Below are 22,009 nucleotides of genomic sequence, written 5' to 3' on the forward strand. Positions count from 1 at the left end.
TTGATGGTGATGGAGATATTTATATGGCCTTTGGATTGTGTCCAAAACAGAAATTATGTAATGATAGACTAGAAAAATAGTTGCAGTAGTTCTTGTACAAAAACTACAACGTAAAAAGGCACTTATGGAGTCAAGAAAGGACACCTAAATCTCCAACCAGAAAACTTTATTTTTAATTTAATGTTAAATTTAAAATACTTATTGAAGTTGTTTGTTGATGATTGATGGTGATGGAATTATTTTGACAGCCTTTGGATTATGTCCAAACCATATTTCACAATATTATACAGTTTTAAACCAGTTGCAGTGCTGGGTGTACAAAAACGGAAACGTAGAAAGGCACTTATGGAATCAGACAAGGACACTTAAATCTCCAACCAGAAAACTTTATTTTTAATTCAATGTTCAATTTGAATTACTTAATGAAGTTTTATGATGATTGATGGTGATGGAAATACTTGTATGACCTTTGGATTGTGTACAAATTTATCATTGTAATGATAGACTAGAAAAACAGTTGCAGTACTTCCTGTACAAAAATTACAACGTAAAAAGGCACTTATGGAGTCACAAGAGGACACTTAAATCTCGAACCAGAAAACTTTATTTTTAATTCAATCTTCAATTTCAAATACTTATTGAAGTTTTTTGCTGATGATTGATGGTAATGGAATTATTTGGACGGCCTTTGGATTATGTCCAAACCATATTTCACGTAATTATACAGTTTAAAAGCAGTTGCAGTACTGTGTGTACAAAACGTAAAACGTAAAAAGGCACTTATGGACTAACAAAAGGACACTTGATTATCGAACTCAAAAAGTTGGTTTTTAAAAAAATGTTGATGAACAACAAACATATTGAATCCAATATAGGCAAATCCTGCACGAATTACACAATTCTGGTTTTGTTGCTCATTGCAAAAAACATCAAATGTCATTCACAAACAACAACCACAAAGCTGAGAATGTGTTTGTCAATGTCATCGGAGTTGAATGTGGAGTGTCATATCCACCAAAAAATGTGATATTCATTAAACTTACAACCTGCAAAAAAATAGATTTTGTTAAGTTGAGGAACAATTTGGGGAACAACTCATCAAAATGCCATTTCAATCATCGAACAAGAAAATACGATAATGGGGTTTCATTTCCGGAAAAACATCACAAAAATAGTGGTCTCATTTGGGGAAGAACATCATAAAAATAGGGGTTTGTAATCGGATAGTAAAACATACTAGAGCACCCTTTGATTTGCAGAACAAGAACACTTCAAAGTAGGGCTTCCAATTCGACGCACGAAGCTATGGCAACAATCTGCACTCTCGCCGCACTCTCGCCGCACTCAAGCCACACTCTCGCCGCACTCAAGCCGCACTCTCGCCTTTAGTTTAAACCGCAAGTGAAAGTTCTGTTTTTCTAACTTTTCCTTTCTCCTCTCTTGCGCGTGTATCACAACCTCACAATTCACTGCAACTTCTCTCACGCGTTTCTGGTCCCATTTCCTTAAAAATTATTAAAATATTAAGTGCCACGTAGGCGGGTAACTTTGGGGGTCAAAAAAAGGGGGCATTCTATCATTATCCATCACAAAATGCTGGTTGACCCATTTTACTTCCTTTAGATTTCTGGTTCCCATTTTTCCCATTTTTTATTTTTTTAATAATTTTCCCTTTACCTTTAATATTTTTATTTCATTACTATGTTCTTATCTCTTATAGATTAACAGTCACTATATGTGTAAACTGAATAGTTATTTATGATGAATTTGTTTAATTATTTATTATTTTTTGTTTGTGTAGAACCATGTTTTATAATTTAAGCTTGTAATAATAATAATAATAATAATAATAATAATAATAATAATAATAATAATAATAATAATAATAATAATAATAATAATAATAATAATAATAATAATAATCTATAACAATATATAAAGAGGATTCCCTCTTTTGTGTCCACCTTTTTTAATTCCTATTTTACTCTTTGCTTATTGTCTTTGCTTTCACACTCACTTTGGTGATGTTATTTATCTTTATTGGACAAAACAATAAGGGTATTTTCCATTGTTCCTTTTCATTTATAATTACCCGTGTGTATGCTTACTATTGAATATGCCCAATTGTCCAATTTATGATTACTCGCTTTTGATGTTTTTTTATTGTTTCTGATGTTTCAAGAAAATACAACCACTACATAAAGAACAACAAAAGCGCTTACTTTCAGAACGTCCAACGATTGAACAAAACCAAAACATGTAGGATTCAAAGCCAAGTTAAGTATACTTTTACAAAGTTCAGGTTTTTGTTGTGTCGATTAAAAAGAACCATACTTTCGCTTTGTGTAAAAGAGATTTAAAAGAAGAACCTTGATGTAAGAATCAAAACCAAACAATAATCCCTCGAAAAGGGAAAGACTCACGTAACCCGGCAAATCCATATAGGAAGGAGTAGTTTCTCAAAAGATAAAAAGGGCACATCAAAATATTTCATATTTATATATGTAGCCTTGAAAAAGATTATAGATCAGAGTTAGAATTGGAAGGAGAACATATAAAAAAACATACGTAGTATGTCCTAATAGATCTAAAGCTGAGAGGAAAAGTATGGAGAAAACAAAATACAAGGTATTGTACCTGGTTTTTTGTGGCCAAGATACTCATTCTAATCTCCCCTAAACCCTAATTTCAACTCATTGGTGCATGTATGACGCCACAAAAAATAAACTCCTCAATTTTCCTTTCATTTCAAAATTATTTTTAAATTATAAGCTTAATCAAAATTTATCTTTCATCAATTATAATAATGCAATGTAGATCACACACGGTTTCGCTTAAATAAATATTTATTGATCAAAATAAAAAGAAATTGGTTTTGTAAGAGTGGGTGTGTTTGTTTATATGATATAAACTTGACATAAAAACCTACCATATTTATCACAATATGTTTTAAAGTTTATTTTTGTGACAGAGACTACTAAGAGTTAGTTTTCATCAGTTTTTAAGTTTGACTTTTTATAGAAATATATAAAACTTAATATTTTTAAAAATACATGCTTGAACAATTTTAATAGGGTAGAAAAAAAAATTAAGGTACTAATGTCATAAATGATCTATTAGATTTATTTATTTTTAGGCAGTACTACAAAAAAATTTGTTAAATACGGCACTTATTTGGGGTATAAAATGGCGGTTTTGACTGCCATATTTTGCGTGTATGATGGGTGTGGGTACCGCCACAATGAATAATATGGCGTTCTTGGATGAAACGCCGTAACACCCGCCATTAAATGCATTGCGTAAATAATGGCAGTTTGAACCGCCGTATTTTGTGCGCAAATAATGGCAGTGAAAACCGTCTTAATTTGTTTATTTTTAAATAAATGTCATGCGAAATACAACACCTAGAAATGTCATTATTTGCACTGTACGGATGTGTTATACGACGTTTCAACTACTATAATTTGAATGTGATTTTTTTTATATTATTTTATGTAACCTGTTTTCCATTATTATTGAACCTGTTTTCCATAAAATTAAAAAAATCACAAACAACACCTTGATCATTAATACTTTCATTCATATTTCATATTTCATATTTAAAAAGTTGATATTATGAAACACCATCCAAAAGTTTTCAAATTGAAAAGAAAAGCCAAAAAAAATCTAAACCATTATTATAATACATTTTGCTAAATTTCTATAGCTATGTTCCTATAGTTATGTTCCTAACTTGTCTTTTCTGTCCCGCTTGATCTTTTTATACCAATAGGTGATGGAGCACCACTTCCAACATCGGGTACCTGGAATAAAAAAAACTTATAACTTATTGAAATGCACATGTGTATTATAATAAACTTATGTAATTTGTTAAATAAATTATTAAAAATTTTACCTCATTAACTGAAGTATGTATCAAACCAGCAGCCATAGCAGCAAAATGGTCAGGAACTTCATCTATAGAAGCAATGTAGGCAACCAATGTTTGCATTTGGTTTTTGAGATTTGTGAGCTCATTTTCCATCTTTAGAAACTTCTCATCCCTATTTGTTGATGTTGCACTACATGAAGCAAAATTCATACCATTTAACCTTGTAGTGGATTGTTTAAATGCAAGAGTGGGACAAGCTCCATGTGACAATCCTCTGACCCGACCTGGATGCTCCTTACCAAATATGAGACCAATCAGATCATTTGGAGATATATCTGATGCAATCTCCGGGTTATTCAACATTAGCTAATCTATTTTTTCCTGCATTAAATTGGAAGTGCAAAAGACCGCCAAACAAACAAATTATGATGACTTAAAATGATAAACTAGTACAACAATTAGTTCAGACACAAATAAGCAAATTGAAAGTGATGATATAAGTTGAAGTACTTGGTGAAGAGAAAGGTGTCCAGACTCAAATAAGCAAACCAACAATTAGTACTTGGCCAAGTTCATCATTTATCACCTTTAGACGGGTATACCTTTTAACCTACCTCATGTACTATAGGTGAACTTGTTAAAGTCACAAAGGGTTTTGGAGAAAATGCAAATCTTCCTCCTTATTCTGCGTTGATTAATAAGACTTTTATAAAGTTCTACCTAAAGGAACTTCGAATAGTCTATGCATTTTCACCTCAAATAACTTATCCTAATAGGTTCATTATTTTAACTATGCATGCAGATTGAAGAACTCATACAAAATCAGCAAAGCAGAAAAATAAATCTAATTCTATGCAGTTTGTAAAAGGGTTTTAAATGGCAATAGAAACCATACACTCATTGTCATTCCCATACAATATACTCCATTTTCTTCTAATTTCAAACACCAATTCCTCCAATTATCACCACTTCCCACTAACTCTGCACAACTCCTTTCCCACTGCACTGAACACAGACCAGAACCCTCATTCCAGCACCAAAAAGATTTCAAACAAACATAACACAGAGATGAAAAAAGGAGTCAGAACATTGAATAGACGGATTTCAATCAAACAGATTTTAGGAACCCATATGCTATGCTCACTATAGCTCAAGGATCATGATATCCACTCAAACCAGTAAAAACAGATTTCAAATAATCAAATTTCAAACCAACAAACTATTGACATAGTCAAAGTGTACTTCATATTATAATGACAATCATTAAATATACAATTCAATGTTTCTGTAGCCATGGACTTATTATATGCAGGCATAGATTCTAGTAGTGAGCATACATTATTTGATTTCCTAACTAACAATAGATTTCCTAGAACATATTTGCCTACAAACAGTTGAATTATTTACGAATTATCAAAAAATTAAGTAGAAAGAGTCCTTAAACTAACACTATCTAGCTAATCATAGAAAAATAATTACTAAATTTTTACAGAAGAAATATATAACAAGGAAAGGAAGTACTAGAAATAAAGAAGACAAAACTATGGAGTTAAGTTTCACCACCCTACAATTAAGAGCTCAATTGTGTGAAGAAGGAAAAGCAAGAAATAGAACAAAAATATTCAATCTCACACACTAGTCTACAAAGAAATCTCTATTTTATTCCTATGCATGCACGAACTTGAACACTAATTGAACTTATACATTTTAAATACAAATCTGGAGAAAAAAAAATAGTACTAAGGGACTGAAAAGTGAAGTTGTAAGATAGCAGTTTGAGAAGGGGAACCAGCCACCAACTACAATATTGTTTTAACCATCACCATGCACTCAAACTAGTAAAAACAGATTTCAAATAATCAGACTTCAAAGCAACAAATTATTTGCATACTCAAAGTGTACTTCATATTATGAAGGCAATCATTAAATAGACAATTCAATGGTAGCAGGAACAAATTTACCCCAATCTCCATAGCCTCCTCATTCACATAGGTGCCATTTTTCCTCTTATGAGTGATCTTCCACATTTCAGCTCGCCCAATGTTCCTACCAGTCTCAATTTTCTATATGTTTTGAAGAAAAGTAAAATAAGTAAAAAAAACATAATAGCACATTATTTTTGAGAACAAAATATAAGTAAGAAAAATACCAAATTATCCCTTCTTCTCGACAAAGCCATAGCACCACCAGTGTGAGGAATACTTTGTTTTTTCCTTATTTCTTTATTTCTATTACATAAGTCCTATAAAGTAGAAATGAAATTGTAAGACCCGTGGAAATTAATTAATTAAATAATTAATTAATTAATAAATGCGAGTAGTGGAAGCTTTTATGGCATCAAATTCTAATTTGTATAATGTGAAAAAGTACTAGCTCAAATGGTTGAGAGTACTTTGATTGTGTGAGAGGACTTGGTTTCAAGTCCTATGTATACCAATTGTGTGTTATTTATTTGTTATTATTTTTTTATTACTACGTTGATCATCGTTGAGAATAATATAATCATTGAATTATATTAGTTATCATAAAATATTAACTGGTTGAATGGTTGAGCATTGATTATAGGATGTATATGATGGGCCTTTTTTTGTTTGCATTGAAATCTGTGTTTCTAGAAATTTTCCAGAAACCGTCTGGTGGGCTGTTCATAGCCGCCCGGCGGCACATGCATTTTTAGCTCGTTTTTGGGTTCCTGCAAAGGAACCGCCTTGCGGCACATCCTTGGCCGCCAGGCGACACATGGGAGTGTACCTAGATTCGGGTTTTTTGGATGAAGGGCCTGGCGGTATTGGTTGAACCGCCAGGCGACGCAGGTCTGTAGCTCGATTTTTGCTATTCTGGGCGTTTTAACATGATTATATTTGGAGGGAAATCAAGGGTTGAGTCTTAAGATATGATTTGATGTCGTACTTCATTAATTTTTAGTGTAATTGATGGTGTAACTTTATGGAATAGTGAAAATAAGCCTTAGGGTTTGGAATGGTCGGGGTCTGATTTTACGAGACCAATTGGGGTTGGAATTCTAACATGATTTGGGAAATGGTGTGTGTGAACAATACACTAGTTGAGGGTAGGTGAACTCGCATTAGGACTGGAAGAATTGAGTAGGAAGAAGATTAACTCGATGGTCTTTGGGAGATCACGCAAGGAGGGGAAAATTCTGGATTTTCTAGATTTTCTTATTGATGAGTCATTATTTTCTTCCATTCCACTAGCCTTTGTGTACCCATTAGACAGTTGTTTAGTGCTTAATTGTTCATCTTTAGAGTGTTTTTCACCTGTTGGGCTTTATTAGGCCATTATTCCGAATTTGGACTAATTTCACATTATTTGGCCTAATTTTCGTTTTTACTTATTTTTTAGGTATTTGGGTGAAGCAATTTTGGAGATTGGAACATCAATATTCAGTTGAAGAGAGTCGCCACATCATATCCACATCATTTCCACGTCATTTCCACGTCATCTGAGTGAATGGGCCAACATTAGAGGCCCAGGAGTGGCATTTTTGTAATTCTGAGTGGTAGAGTGACAATTTTGTAAATATGAGTGGCAGGGGTGAAGTGACCACGAAATTAGGTCTGCATGGAATACACCAGCGGCTCCTTCTTCTTCCACACTCTCTAAAACCTCCATTTTTCGTGCTCCAAGCTTCCATGGAGGTGCCCCCTTGCGGTTTTTCACGTTTTTGCCTCATTTTTACCGTTTTTATGCACATTTGACAACACCCATTGAGGGTTTTGCGTTTTGTATTCATTTTGTACATTAGGCAGCTCGTTTTGTGATTTCATTGACTTGGAACAATACCCATTCATGGGGTTTTCGCATTTATATATGTTAGCACCGTTTTGCATTCCATTGAAGCTTTGAAATCTCTCTTTTTGCTTTTAATTTGCGTTATTCAGATTTCATATATTAGGGTTTTTAATATTTATGTTCTGTTTCAGATTTAAATTGCTTGATTATTCCATTTTGATGTCTAGCTAAGTTTTTCGTATTGGTTCCTTGAAGAAACTGAATTGAAACCATGAGGTTAATGTTTTGCAGTGCATTCTAATTCCTATTTTCTCTTCATCCAATTCATTTTTGTAGCTTTGAATGAAATGGAATTTGTGATGCTTAATCATGGGTCCATGTTTTCCACAATTTCAGAACCCTTGTCATGCTTAATGAGTTCGGGTTCTGCCACAGTTGCTTAATCTGTGTGTGTGTGTGTGAAATTGAAAGAAGGATGTGTGCTATGCTTAATGGCATAATGAAGCTGTGTTAATTTTCGCATAGTTGATTAATTCAGATTTCATGAGAGTAAATTGGATAAGAGAATTGATTTAGTAACCTGTGATTGGTGGATTTTCAGTGGAATCAAGGAACCAATACATTTTGAATCTTGTGTTTAATTAAGTTTCGCTGTTTCTATTAGAATTTAGCAATTTTATGTGAATCTTCCAAACCCCCCTGTGTTATTGTGTTGTGTTCATATGGAAAGTGAGGCTTTGAATGAAAACATTGGTCGTTGGGAGACGACTTGGTTCACTTTCATATACTGCATTTTAAGTGTTTTAATTTGGTGGGGTACGACCCCTATCACTTATGCACCGCTTGGCGGAACGGGGCCTGCCGCCAGGCGCCATCTCAGAGACATCCACCTTTGAGAGACTGGGGGTTTTTTTTATGGTTCTGTGATTTTGGGAGGGTCAGGTTCTTGCTGATTGTGGGGTTATAAATGGTATTTGGACATAATTCTTGGTGATGGTGATACAAATAAGAAGTAGGAAATTACCCCATTTTGTTGATGCTATAATGTAGTAGATGTAGGGAAACATGGGACGATATTTGGTATAGTATATATGATAATTATGAGTAACTAGTTGGACAACACAGGGAATGCACTGTTATGTGTTAGTTATATGAGAAGTAGGACTTCGTATGAATAATTCAAATTGGTTGGATAAAATCCACTTAAAATTATAAGTATTGGAATGGAACAATATCTTGATGTAAATCTGACCCATGAGGATTAGGGGTGATATCATTAGTGGTTCAATTTATTTGGACGTTACACAGGATATGGCCATGAACTGGTTGAGTTGTAGAGTGGGTGATCCCAAGGATGACTAATAATGTCTCTAATTTAAAAACTAATGATGTGGAAATTTTGCTAGTGGTGGTAAGTTGTAAGCACTCTGGAGGTACACAGGATATGGCCATGAACTGGTTAAGTGAATCTGTGAGTGAGGACATGAGAAAGGAAGCCTGAACCTAAACCAAAATTGTCATTTGCGCGAATACTGTCATAGCGTCTGGCGGCAATATGTGAATCGTCAGGCGATAGAGGTAATTCAGTGGCCCTCCTGCACGTGTGGCGCCTAGCGACCGAGAGCTTCTCGCTGGGAGATAGCTGTGGAACAGTGAGCAATGAGGCACTATGCGCCTGGCGGTACATGTCCCCCACCAGGCGGTCTAGAAGCGGTAGCGCCTGGTGGCACGTGTCCCCCGCCAGGAAATTTTGCTATTGCATCTTTGGGTTGTTGGTTTTGTATGCGTGGTCTACAAGGTTTTTAGGATACTATAAAGGTGGGTTGTTAGTGTTCATTGAGTGAAGCTCGGAACGTATCCCTTGAGTTAAGCTCGGGATAGGAGTTAAGCCCGTGGAATTCCTCGATTTGAGCTCGAAATGGCATCCCTCGAGTTGAGCTCGAGATGGCGGATGAACACGAGGAACCCTTGAGTTGAGCTCGGGTTGGCGAGTGTTGCCGGTGTGAGTGTGCTGGTTGTTGCCAGTACAAATGGGTCCAGGTAGATTGTCCTCCTCAGTAGTAGCTGACAAGTTTTGTAGTCTTTGGACGTTACGACTATGTTCGTATTGGGAACTCCACCTGGCGTTACGTGTGTGATCCGTAACATGGTTTTCGGCACATGTTCTATCGGTTGTGGTCGATAGGTATGGCAGCAAAACACCTTGAAGTAGTCACTAGAACATGTAGAACACAATTAACATGGTTGTGGCCATGTTTAATATGGAATCAAATGAGGGGATTCCTCTGGTGTGATTGTATAATATATAAATATAAAGGTGTTTTATCTGTGTATATATATTTATATGTTTATTCTGTTAAGCTCATCCTATCTACTTGTGGTTGGCGATGATCGTGTACCCGGTACACGGGAGCAGATGATGTTGTTGCAGGTGGTTCTTGTAAAGCTTAGCGACGGAGCGGGGATAGCTTGGGAGATTATTATTTTTTGGATTTGAGATAATTTGTAAATTCTTATGAGAGGCTTTTATATTATTTCCAGTTTTATAAACTATGGATTTTGGATTTAATTGGAAGTAATAAAATGTTTTAAATTTCTCGTGTTATGGGAAATGATAGATTATTAAATAAGACTGACATAATATTTCTTATGTATTGTTTAAAATTCGTAATATCCTGACTGGATGTTACAAAAATCAGTTTTTCAAATTTAAAGAGATGTTTACTTTAAATATAACAATTAAATTTATGTATCATTGTGGAAGGCTTTAAGCGATACTCAACAAATAAAGCTCACTGATCCATGTTAACGCAATCTGGAACGTTCTTAATGAGATCATTTTTGCTCATAAGTGGGTCATAAAACTCATTCCAAAGCTTGCACCTATACTCCCTCCACAATTTTCCAATTCTAAATATAACATCTCTTTTTGCCAATTCTTTATTAACCTTGAAAATAAATCGAGACTTCAAATAATACAAGAGTTAGTTTAGGTCCATTGAATAAATTAAATAAGTATTTAGATGGTGAATATAGGTTGTTTTACCTTTAGTGTTCTCTCCCATGCATTGTCCTTATATGTATCTGACACAGCTGACCAACTCTCAAAACTTATAAGGAATAACACACTATTTGATGCTACATGTTCACAAACTGCTGCTAGTAAACCTGATGCCTCTCCAATTGGTTGATATCTATCATCATAGTTGACCACCACACGTAATCCAACGGGCAAGTTGTGAACATCTTTAACCTTGACCTTCAATGATTGGGCATGTCCATGCTCATCTATATAAATTAAATACATTAAAATTGAATAATCTGTCTAAAATAATCATTATACTAAAATAACATTTTTTACCTATAGCATCAACAAACCAATAACGAGTTGAGTTCCTTCCTGTTTTTGGTTGCACCCTTTCAATTGCAGATTCAGATATTGGCACACTTGTTTGTTGTCCATTTTGTTCACTTGCTTGTTCTCCAGTTTGTTCAGTGGTTTGTTGTCCCATTTGTAAACTTGTTTCTCCCATTTGTTGACTTTTTTGTTGTTCAGTTTGATGACTTGTTAGTTGTTCTATTTGTTGACTTGTTTGTTGTCCAGTTTGTTGACTTCTTTGTTGTCCAACATGTTGACTTGTTTGCTGCCCAAGTTGTTCACTTGTTTGTTGTCCAGCTGGTTATGCATGATCTAATTGCAACTGGTTTCCCACAGATAGATCTGAAGTAGTTGATATGTGGTGAACCTCAGGAGTACCAACTGCTGACTTAAGCAGGTTCCTTATCCTTTTTTTCAATCACAATAAAATCTGCACACAAAATAGTCAAAAAAGTTTCACTGAATATTGTTTCTAGTTGTACACTATAAATTACAAGTATAAAAAATATAGGAAGCAAAAGAACATAAAAAGCTAGTGTCAGCACTCCATGAATACCATTTTATAATATAATATTAATCATGACAATCTCAACAAAAGTTATGATTTAAATAAATAATGGAATTATGCATGCACACACTATTATGTTGGTTGGTACATACTCATAAAAAAAAAATACTAGTTGACACCAACCAACGAAGTACTGTCGAGATGAAAAACCTAGTATTAAAGGTAAAATCCATTTTTTAAATCACAATTGTGAGTTTCTTGTTTAAATCACAATTGTGAGTTTCTTGTTTAATATATATATATATATATATATATATATATATATATATATATATATATATTTATATATATTTTGAACTGACTCAGAAGTTTTTATTTTAAGCAAGATCTTTACACATTTTATTATAAGAACATGTAATTTTTTTATAAAAGTTAGAGTACTACAAGTTTATTTTTATATATATATATATATATATATATATATATATAATAAAAATAAAATCACAATTGGCCTCACCTAATTATATAAACCATATCAAACCCAATTAGGTTCAATATAAATAGGCCAACCGAATAAAAGGTTCAACCAACTAGCAAAGAACAAATGTTACTATAATAACATTAATAATAATAAGCCAATAAAAGAAAATATAAATTGAAGTACATTCTCTTCATTAAAAATATATTCAATGATAATTCATTTCTATTTATAAAATATTCCAAAAGTACATAAAAATCTTTCATCTTCTAATCATAAAATATCATAAATACATTATGCAGGTTTTCGCAAGTTTAGGCATTATAACACCTATAATGTTGTATACATACACAAGAAAAATCTAGGTAAATATCTATACAGGATTAGATCCATTGTAAGAAACTTATATAGTTTCTTAACCTTGCCAAATCAAATTTGCAATCACAATGAACCTAGTCAAACCAAAATCAAACCAAACAAAAGAAATAACTCCCGATAAATGCACTCACTTAGGGATCGAATAAGGTCATATTCTTCATCACAAATTAGAAAGTTAAAATCTCCAATTGAATAAAAACTGAGTTCATAAAATGCCAAAAGTTGAGACACTATAATTTCACGAAGAAATAAAAATACACCCAACTCATTTGGTACAGACTAAGACACTACAGTTTCACTCAATTATAAATTTCTCTATAATCTAGTCAGGAATTAAAATGTACAAAGAAAAAATAACAGATTTTTCTCTTGTTTTTAGGCCTCCTTTTCACGATATCAAAGAACAACTCTTAAGGGAACACATCTATGACCGCAACCAATCCACATTCATGACATATTAAAATAATGATAAATTTATATTAAAACCTATGTTAAAATTGTTTTGATATCATTTTGAACTTCTAATTATTTAGACACTTGTAGACACTATACTCACGCAACAGTTGTTCAAAATTATCATCCTCTTTTGCTTTTTTCCGTTTCATAATTTTGAGGACTATGAGAAACTAGAATCCAAATGCTCAAAACTCTCTTCACCCAGGCTATTCAAGAACATCTTCAAACAGAATTTCATATAATGGCCATAAAAAGAAGACTCATATCACACTACCATTAACCCTGAAAAAGGAAGCTAGACCAAATCTGAGCATGACAGCTTGAATGTACCACCAATATTCTTTAGATTTAGGGTCTAGTTGGAGCTTCCAACTCCATGGTCACGTGTTTAAAGTAGAGAAATAACAGAATACAATAACAGAATAAGAAAGAATTGGGGATTGCAATAACAGAATACAAAAATTAGACTTCCCCATTGATATTTTCATTCTCAGCCAAATGCAACAGAGCACACTCAATATTACATTCATCCATAATTAACCCAATAATCAAAGCAAACAATAGGAGTCACACATTAGTCACTAATCAAAGTGCAAACCAACCAAAAACGAAATTGTAATAGAGGGAAAGAAGTGGAAGCACCTTGTCTGTGCCGAAAATGAGGAAATGCAGCTCAAATGTTCGTGGCGACTGCTAGTGTGCCCTATTGGTTGAGGGTTTGGGCAGTGGAGAAATGGCTCGCGACGAAACCCTGTTCGACATTGTCGTCGAAGTTGCTAGAGATGTTCGACGCTTTGCTGGTTCCCAATCAATGTGGCGAAGGAAGTCACGATCTTCGACGACTTGGTAATCTCCACTTGCAGTGATGAGTTACGAGATCTCCGGCGACGAAATCGATAGCAAGAACGATGTGGTGGTGTTGGAAAGATGGAGTACTGAAGCGTTGTTGGGTCGCAATATGAGTGCGAAGTAGCGACGAAGTTTTATGGAACTGCGAGGAGTGGAAACTGCTAGGTGCGCGGACTGGGAAATTGCGTGGTGATCTCCTGCGACGAGGAGGGTGGAAACGGCGAGGACTGGGAAACTAAGAGGTGTGAGGAGTGGAAAACTACGAGTGTGAGGAGTGTGGAAACGAAACTGTCAAAGGTTGGGGTTGACTGAGAGGATTTTGTACGGTTTGTCTTCACATGAGCCAGTTTTGTGTCTTGTCTGTGCATTTGTGTCATTAAAATTCAATTTATTGTGTAATAAAAAGATAGAATTAAATGAGAAGTAAATAAAAAAGAGTATTATGGAGGGAAAGATGGCGCTACTAGAAAAGACGGTGTAATGTGTAATGGGAGTATAATGGCGTTTTCAAATGCCATATTTTGCATACAAAATAGCGCAGTTATAGAATTATCGTATTTTGAAGCAAATTATGGCAGTTTTTTATAACCGTCATATTTACTTCAATTTTTTGTAGTGAGTATACATCTTAACGTTCTAATTAAAACAAATTTTATAAACTTTTGAATTCAGCCTAGATTTTATACCCATCAGTCTCTATAAGACGGTTAGCAATTTATTTCCTTATTTATCAGAGGTAAAAATTCATTTATGACACTTGATATTATTTTTTAGAATTATAATAATAAGAATTAATAAATGTATTGTTTTGTGATAGAACGGTTACGTTTACACTACAGTACCCCTTCATGTATTATTTATTTTATCATTTTATCAAATAAAAAATGTAAATGGTCATTTCATAATAACATTAGTGTTATAGTAATAAATTGTAACAGTATAATCATGTACTAATATCAAATTTAAAATATATTTTTGTTCTTATTATTGTACAAATCTCTATGTCCCTAGCCTTATGTCCAGACAAAGCACAGAATATACTAATACTAAGCAATTTTTTTAGAACTTAGCAAATTTTTAACATGCTGTATTATTTTAAAACTGACAAATTACTTTTTTTAATTACAAATCTTTTTTTTTCTTCAGTAACTTGCTAACTAGTCTATCATCATCTGCATTTGCTGCTCTTCATTGTTACATCAAATCAAATTTTGTAGTCTTTTTACTCACACATTTAGGTACTTCTTCTTATATCATTATCTTCTATTAGTTTTATTTGTTGCACATATTATGCACTACTTTCATTGTCCTTCTTTTCATTCATTAATTTCTTCCAAGTAATACATTTTTAAATATATTAATTTTGGATTTTATTATTTATTGTTTTTGGTTTAAATAGACAACATACCTAAATGGAAAATATTCCTTCTAATAAATGCTGCAAATAGAAGACGTGGAATGATCTTCCAACAAAGACTTATTGAACAATCTAAAAGAAGGAAAAATAATCCTGAAAACACAACCAACATTGTCCAAATTCCAAACAGAGCTCCCCGATTAAGAATGACATCTATTTGACAAATGGCTCGGTCAGTAACTAATGCAGGTAACATCACATTTTTCCTCATCACTACTATATGTCATTGGCCGATAATGTCCTTCCGAGTATCCTCACATTCTTTTTAGTTATTTCCTATAAACTATATATTCAATTTAAATAAAATTTAACTTATTTTTTAAATATTAGGTTATGGTTGGTCCCACAAAGGTTTGCAGGACGTAATGATAATGAAGCAGGACCAAGTAATACACACATTACTGACACTCAATATGGTCAGTCAATTTTATTCATCACTATTTAATCCATGTTATTTACTTATCATCTTATGAAATATTTACATATTTTTATTTATTATGCTCCATGCTTTCACATACCAGGTTCTACTCATGCACCGCAAAGGTTTGAAAATATAATGTATATGAAACATTGTTAAGTACTTCACCTATCAGTAACATAGATTGTGGTTCATACACTATATCATTTGTATTATGTACAACAGTAAAGGACATATATAAACAATAATGTATTCTAACAATCTTAAAAATACTTCATATATAATTACATTTACTTACGCTTAAACAAAAAATTTATATCTAACTCTATACAAAAAAGTAGAATACAACTTGGTTTAGGTTTAAACGCACCTCACCACTATTGTATGTCATTAGTCGAGAAAATCCTTCCGAGTATGCTTACATTCTTTTTAGTTCTTTTCCTATAAAGTATATATTTGATTCAAATACAATTTATCTTATTTTTTAAATATTAGGTTATGGTTTTGCCCAACAAAGGTTTCCAAGACGTAATGATAATGAAGCAGGACCAAGTAATACGCACATTACTGACACTGAACATGGTTAGTCAACTTTATTCATCAATAGTTAATCCATGTTATTTACTTTCCATTTCAAAAAATATTTTCAATTTTTTTTATTTATTATTCTAAGATGTGTAATTATGATTTTGTTATAATTTATTACGATGTTGAATAATAAAACACCTTTAAGTTGTCGTTAATTTTCGCTATTACTTCCTTTTTTCTTTTTTCTCTTTGTATCAAGATATGATTATACTGTTTTACCATCTATCATGGTTTTTAATTTGCTATTTATTTATTACAGTGATATTGGTTATTTATTATGCATTTTTTTTCATTCATTTAACACTACACAGGTTATGGTTTTCCTGCACAAACATTGGAAGGATGTAATCATAATGAAGCAGGACAAAGTAATACACACGCCAGTACCATTCAACATGGTTAGTAAACTATTTTCATCAATAGTTAATACTCATTTCGGTACCATTGAACCTTATTTGTATCTTTTTCCCACCATAATTAATACATGTTGTGCTTTAATAATGCACTTTTAATACTTTTGCAATTTATAATACTACATTATTTATTATTCTTCCAATTTATCACAATAATGTAGATATGCTACATAGATTCCCTCGATCACATAATAGTGCTAGAAATTTTTCAAATATGGTTCCGATGCTCAAATTTCAATTGCCTACACCAACTACATGTCTACATTGTCATGCACGATTATTTTATCATGAATCACACGATATGTGTTGCTCTGGTGGCAAAGTCTTACTTCCACGTGTTCCTCCTCCACATTAGCTGCTTCAAATATTTTCATATCAAACATCTGAAAGTAGACATTTTAGACATATAAGAAGTTACAATCATGTCTTTTCATTGTAGATCATGATGGAAATTTAATAAACATACAAGAGACCGTAAGATATTATGACCCTTTAAAATATCCTTTATTATTTCCATTTGGAACATATGGTTGGGACACCAACACAAAAAATCATAATGGCTAAAGTATCTCTTGCCAAGAATATTATAGTTTCATGCTTCAGGTAACTTCTATCATAATTATCTCTGTTTCATCAAATTATGTAGTATGAAGAAGGCTAACATATTTTTAGAAACACATGATTATTTAATGTAAATTCGTCCAAATGATCAGTTTGTAATATTACAAGCGGGACGACTTTTACAACAATACGTTAAGATTGAGACCGGGAGGTTACGATGAATTCGTAATCATCAAAACAACATTTGTGCTTAAGTGTACCAAGGTTTGCAGGATGCTTTGCATGAAGGACAAACTCATGCAGGTAAATATATTTAAAACAACATTTATTACATCTAAATATATTATCATTCACTCTTTCATTTCTTTGAAGATACCGTTGGAAAGAGGACAATATTACCATCGTCATTTACTAGTAGTCGTTGAGACTTGACACAACGATATCAAGATGGTATGGCAATTGTTGCTCACAATGGAAAACCTGATATTTTCCTTACAATGACATGTAATACATCTTGGAGTGAAATTTCTTCTGAACTAAGGATGTTGTAAATAAAGGAGTTCTCGGAAAAGTTATTAGTTATATGTATGTTATTGAATTTCAAAAACGTGGGTTACCGCATGTACATATGCTATTGATCTAAGATAATAATGATAAGTTACGTGATCCACAAGATTATGATAGCATTGTCAAGGCAGAAATACCAAATAAGGAAGAAGAACCACAATTGCATGAAACTGTGTTGAAACACATGATACATGGTCCTTGCAGAACTCTCAATCTTAGATCACCATGTATGAAGCGCAATCAATGCCAAAAGAGATTTCTCAAAGATTTCTTGGAAGAAACACGACAAGGTAATGATTCATATCCTCAATACAAAAGACGTTTTGGTGAACCAATTTCCATAAATAGAAATGTGACTGTTGACAATAGATGGGTGGTTCCTTATAACCCTTGGTTACTCTTAAAATATGACTGTCATATAAATGTTGAGGTCTGCAGCAACATCAAAAGTATTAAATATTTATATAAGCATGTTTACAAAGGACCAGATCAAGTAGCAATGGAGATTCATAAAGGACCTATTATAGATGTAGTCCAGCAGTATCTCAATGCTAGATGGATTTGTGCTCCCGAGGCTTTATGGAAAATCTTCATATTTACAATCTATCAAATGAATCCAGCTGTTGAAAGATTGCAAATTCATTTGCCAAATCGACAGCAAGTGCGATTTTATAAGCATCGAAACATCAATGACATGTTGAATGATTATAACAACTCTAAAACCATGCTCACACAATTGTTTTCCCTCAATCAAAGAGATCCCCAATCTAGAACATTTTTGTATCGAGAAATTCCATAGCATTATTGTTGGAATAATAGACACAAGGAATGGTACCCAAGAAAGTTATTGGTCGAATTTATATTGTATCTCCTTCTGAAGGAGATAAGTTCTTCTTGCGGGTTTTGCTTTCTCACATAAGAGGACAAACCAGTTGGGAATATCTATTATCACCAAATGAAACATTGTCACACATTTAAAATGGCGGCTGAGAAATGGAGATTTTTAGAAAGTGACAATAGTATTCATTAATGCTTAGTTGAAGCATCAACTTTACAAATGTCATATGCTTTACGAAGACTATTTGTGACCATATATGCATCAATGAGGTTATTACTATTTCTTCAATAGTTGTATACCATTACATATACATTTAATGACTCATAAGTAAATAACATTATTCAATGATATTTTTTAGTTCTTTAAAACTTAACAACTTATGGACCATGTCTTCTATAAAGAATTAAGAAGATTGCTTCAAAGGTAAATAAAGTTTTTTTTATTTATACATAATTCAATTGCTACATAATATTTCTGTTATTTGCATATATATTAACAATAATATTTACTTTTTTTAAAATGTAGGGAAGCTGAAACACATCTTAGACATCAATCTTTATTTAGCCTCCCAATTAAAGAAATGTTTAAGGATGTAAATCTATGATACTTTCATTTACTAATTTTTTTTCTACATCATGTATGTAGTAAATATATATTTCAGTTTTTTAACGAATGTATATTTATAGACACCTACTTAAATAGTTTGTATATTTATAGACAATTACCATTGACTCCATCACATATAGCTCATTAACCCCAAATCTTGATCAAATGTATTAAATATTAGTTGATACACAATCTTACGAATTAGTAATTTACTACTTTCTTTTTCAACCAATCTACTTATACCCATCATAAATTGTCATTGATTATTCTTAATATTATACATATAGATACATAAAAAAAGCGAACACATAGACGCGACAACGCCTGTGTTTTCGCTAGTAATAATAAGCATAATCTCGATTTTAACTAGCTTGATACTAGGTGAAAACTTTCACTGGATCTTCGTCCCAATCCTGTTTTATGGAGATAACCTGGATAACCTTCTTTATTAAATCAAACTTTTTCGACCAATCTCAAGTTCACCTCCTCAGCCAATCCAACTACCCTCGGCTAATCCCATTACCTTCCGCATGTTGAGACGGGATCTATTTGGTGGTTCAAGTGTACCTCTCCTTATTCCACTAGCATATGAATCACATTACTAAAAATTTTATCACCAACTCCTGGTGTAGCCTGAATAAACACATATATTATATATGTCAGAATTAACTTATAAAAAATTATATATCTAAAAGATTTTTATTTTTGCTACCTGATCATCCTGTTATCATTATGAGAAACATGCGCAGGAAAAGTTATATGCTATTCGATCAAAATATTTTGATTTTCGTATGGGCTGGTTGCTCATAGTACGAACATCTCGTTGTGTAGAATCATACATTTCAGCTTCTTTAAATTCCTTAAGTTTTGTTTACTATTTTAGTAAGACCACTAGAAAAAAAAAAAGGTATGTTAGTTTTATCTATTAAAAGTTAAAATAGAAACCATAAATAACAATAATAATAATAATAATAATAATAATAATAATAAGAATAATAATAATAATATAATAATAATAATAAGCATAATAATAATAATAATAAGCATAATGACATTGTTTGTTAGTTTAATTTTTTATCTATTAAAAGTTAAACAGTAACCATAAATAAATTTGTATGACATACTACCAAAATCCAAATATGTTTGTACAAAAACGTAAAATCCAGCAATTTACACTTTTTTATATTTTTTATTCCATTGCCTCTTGACCTACTTGAATAAAAATGAGTTTAGGTTTAATTAAACATAAACCTAATGTAATTCAAAAATATCATTGTTGTTTGTTGTCACAATATTTGATTCATTTAAAAATAAATACAATTATTCTTAAAATTTATTTTCCATTAAAATTCAATATAAAGTTGCAATATCACTCTTCCACCCAACGAAAGAAATGCTTAAATAATATTATAATTGTTCAGAAGTATAATTGTCCTGATAAACTAGATGTAGCTCTATGATTGAGTGAACGAGTATAAAAACAACAATGCAATTCTCTCTCCCTCATCTTACCACTTTGAATCTCTTTAAAAACTCAAGAAAATCAAGAAATTCGTTCTTTGGTGTGATTTAATGCGTTCTTGTGTAATTTGAGGTTGTGTACTTGTTAAAAATATTGATTGAAAAAAGTCTTGTATGTAAAATATTGATGTTTGAGTTACATCTGCGAATTTTGCATTCTGCGAATTTTGCATTTTGCATTCTGCATAAATCTCCAGTATTTTAGTCGACTGATTTATCTTTTTAATCGATTGTTTCATAGTTCAAGAACAAATTAGTCTTCTATTTTACACTTTATTCAATTGAAAGTGTATGAGTCTGCTGCATTTACATCCTAACTTCCTAGTCTATTTGATTCAATTGAAAAGAGGTTTAAGATTTTGAAAAAGTTTTATAGTTAATTCACCCACTTCTTGACTTAAATCACCATTTCAAAACTAACAGTTACCACCACTCACCCCTATGCCAAAAAAGATGTGAAAATGTAAAAATATCAATTTTTTTTTTTGTATTTTTGAAAATCGGATTCATGGCAAGCAATGTGTTTTAACATCCATTAGTTGTGCTATCCTTTATATAAATAGTGAGGAGGGACTTGGTGTTATTATTTTCGTGATTTTATTACTATTTTGACCTTACAGATTAATTTTAATCATTATCAACATTTTATGAGGAGTATGTTTAAATTTATGATATAGTTGTAAATTATTATAAATTTGTTGTCAAAAGTGAATTATGATCAAAATTTTATAATATTAATAATAAAAAAATAATATTGATAATATAAGTTAATAATAGTTAAATATGATAATAATATAAATAAGTCTATACTAATAATACACAAATTAAATAATAAATATTAATAATGATAATAATAAATATATTTTTCTATCATAAGTAATTTGGTCTTTTTAGAATTTTATCTACTCAGATAATTCTTTGTCATCATCAAATTCGTTCTTAAAGTTAAAAAAACATTAGTAACCATTAATTTCATCTATTAAAATATTCTTTTATCTATTTTTTATAATTTTTATTTGTTATAATAATTATATTTTTTCTTATAATAATTATATCATTATTATATTTAACATATGGTAATTATTATATTTCAAAAATATTTAATTTTTAATTGCAATAAATATTTATTTTAATTATTCATTTATCTAAACATTGCCTAAAACAATGTTTTAAATTCATAATCATAAATACTATTATAATAATGTACATGCAAAAATATTTTAATTATTGGTTCTTATTAGCATTAGTATTAATATATTTTTAGCTTTTTATAATTTTATTTTATCTATCACTATTTATTCAATATTAAAAAAAATTAATTACTATAATACTTTCAAAATTATTTTATTATGTTTAAATTTTATTCTTTATATATATTTTAAATAGTTTAACTTTTGTATTATTAGAT

At 31.7% G+C, this 22,009-nt stretch overlaps 1 pseudogene; it reads right to left on the reverse strand.

Moving 5' to 3' along the window:
- Window positions 1–4,086: 4,086 nt before the first annotated feature.
- On the reverse strand, window positions 4,087–11,136 carry LOC146888769 (uncharacterized; annotated as a pseudogene).
- Window positions 11,137–22,009: the final 10,873 nt, after the last annotated feature.

The sequence above is a fragment of the Vigna unguiculata genome, chromosome 1 (assembly GCF_037176805.1).
Source record: "Vigna unguiculata cultivar grain cowpea cultivar isolate G323 ecotype 2 chromosome 1, ASM3717680v1, whole genome shotgun sequence".
Taxonomy (NCBI): domain Eukaryota; kingdom Viridiplantae; phylum Streptophyta; class Magnoliopsida; order Fabales; family Fabaceae; genus Vigna; species Vigna unguiculata.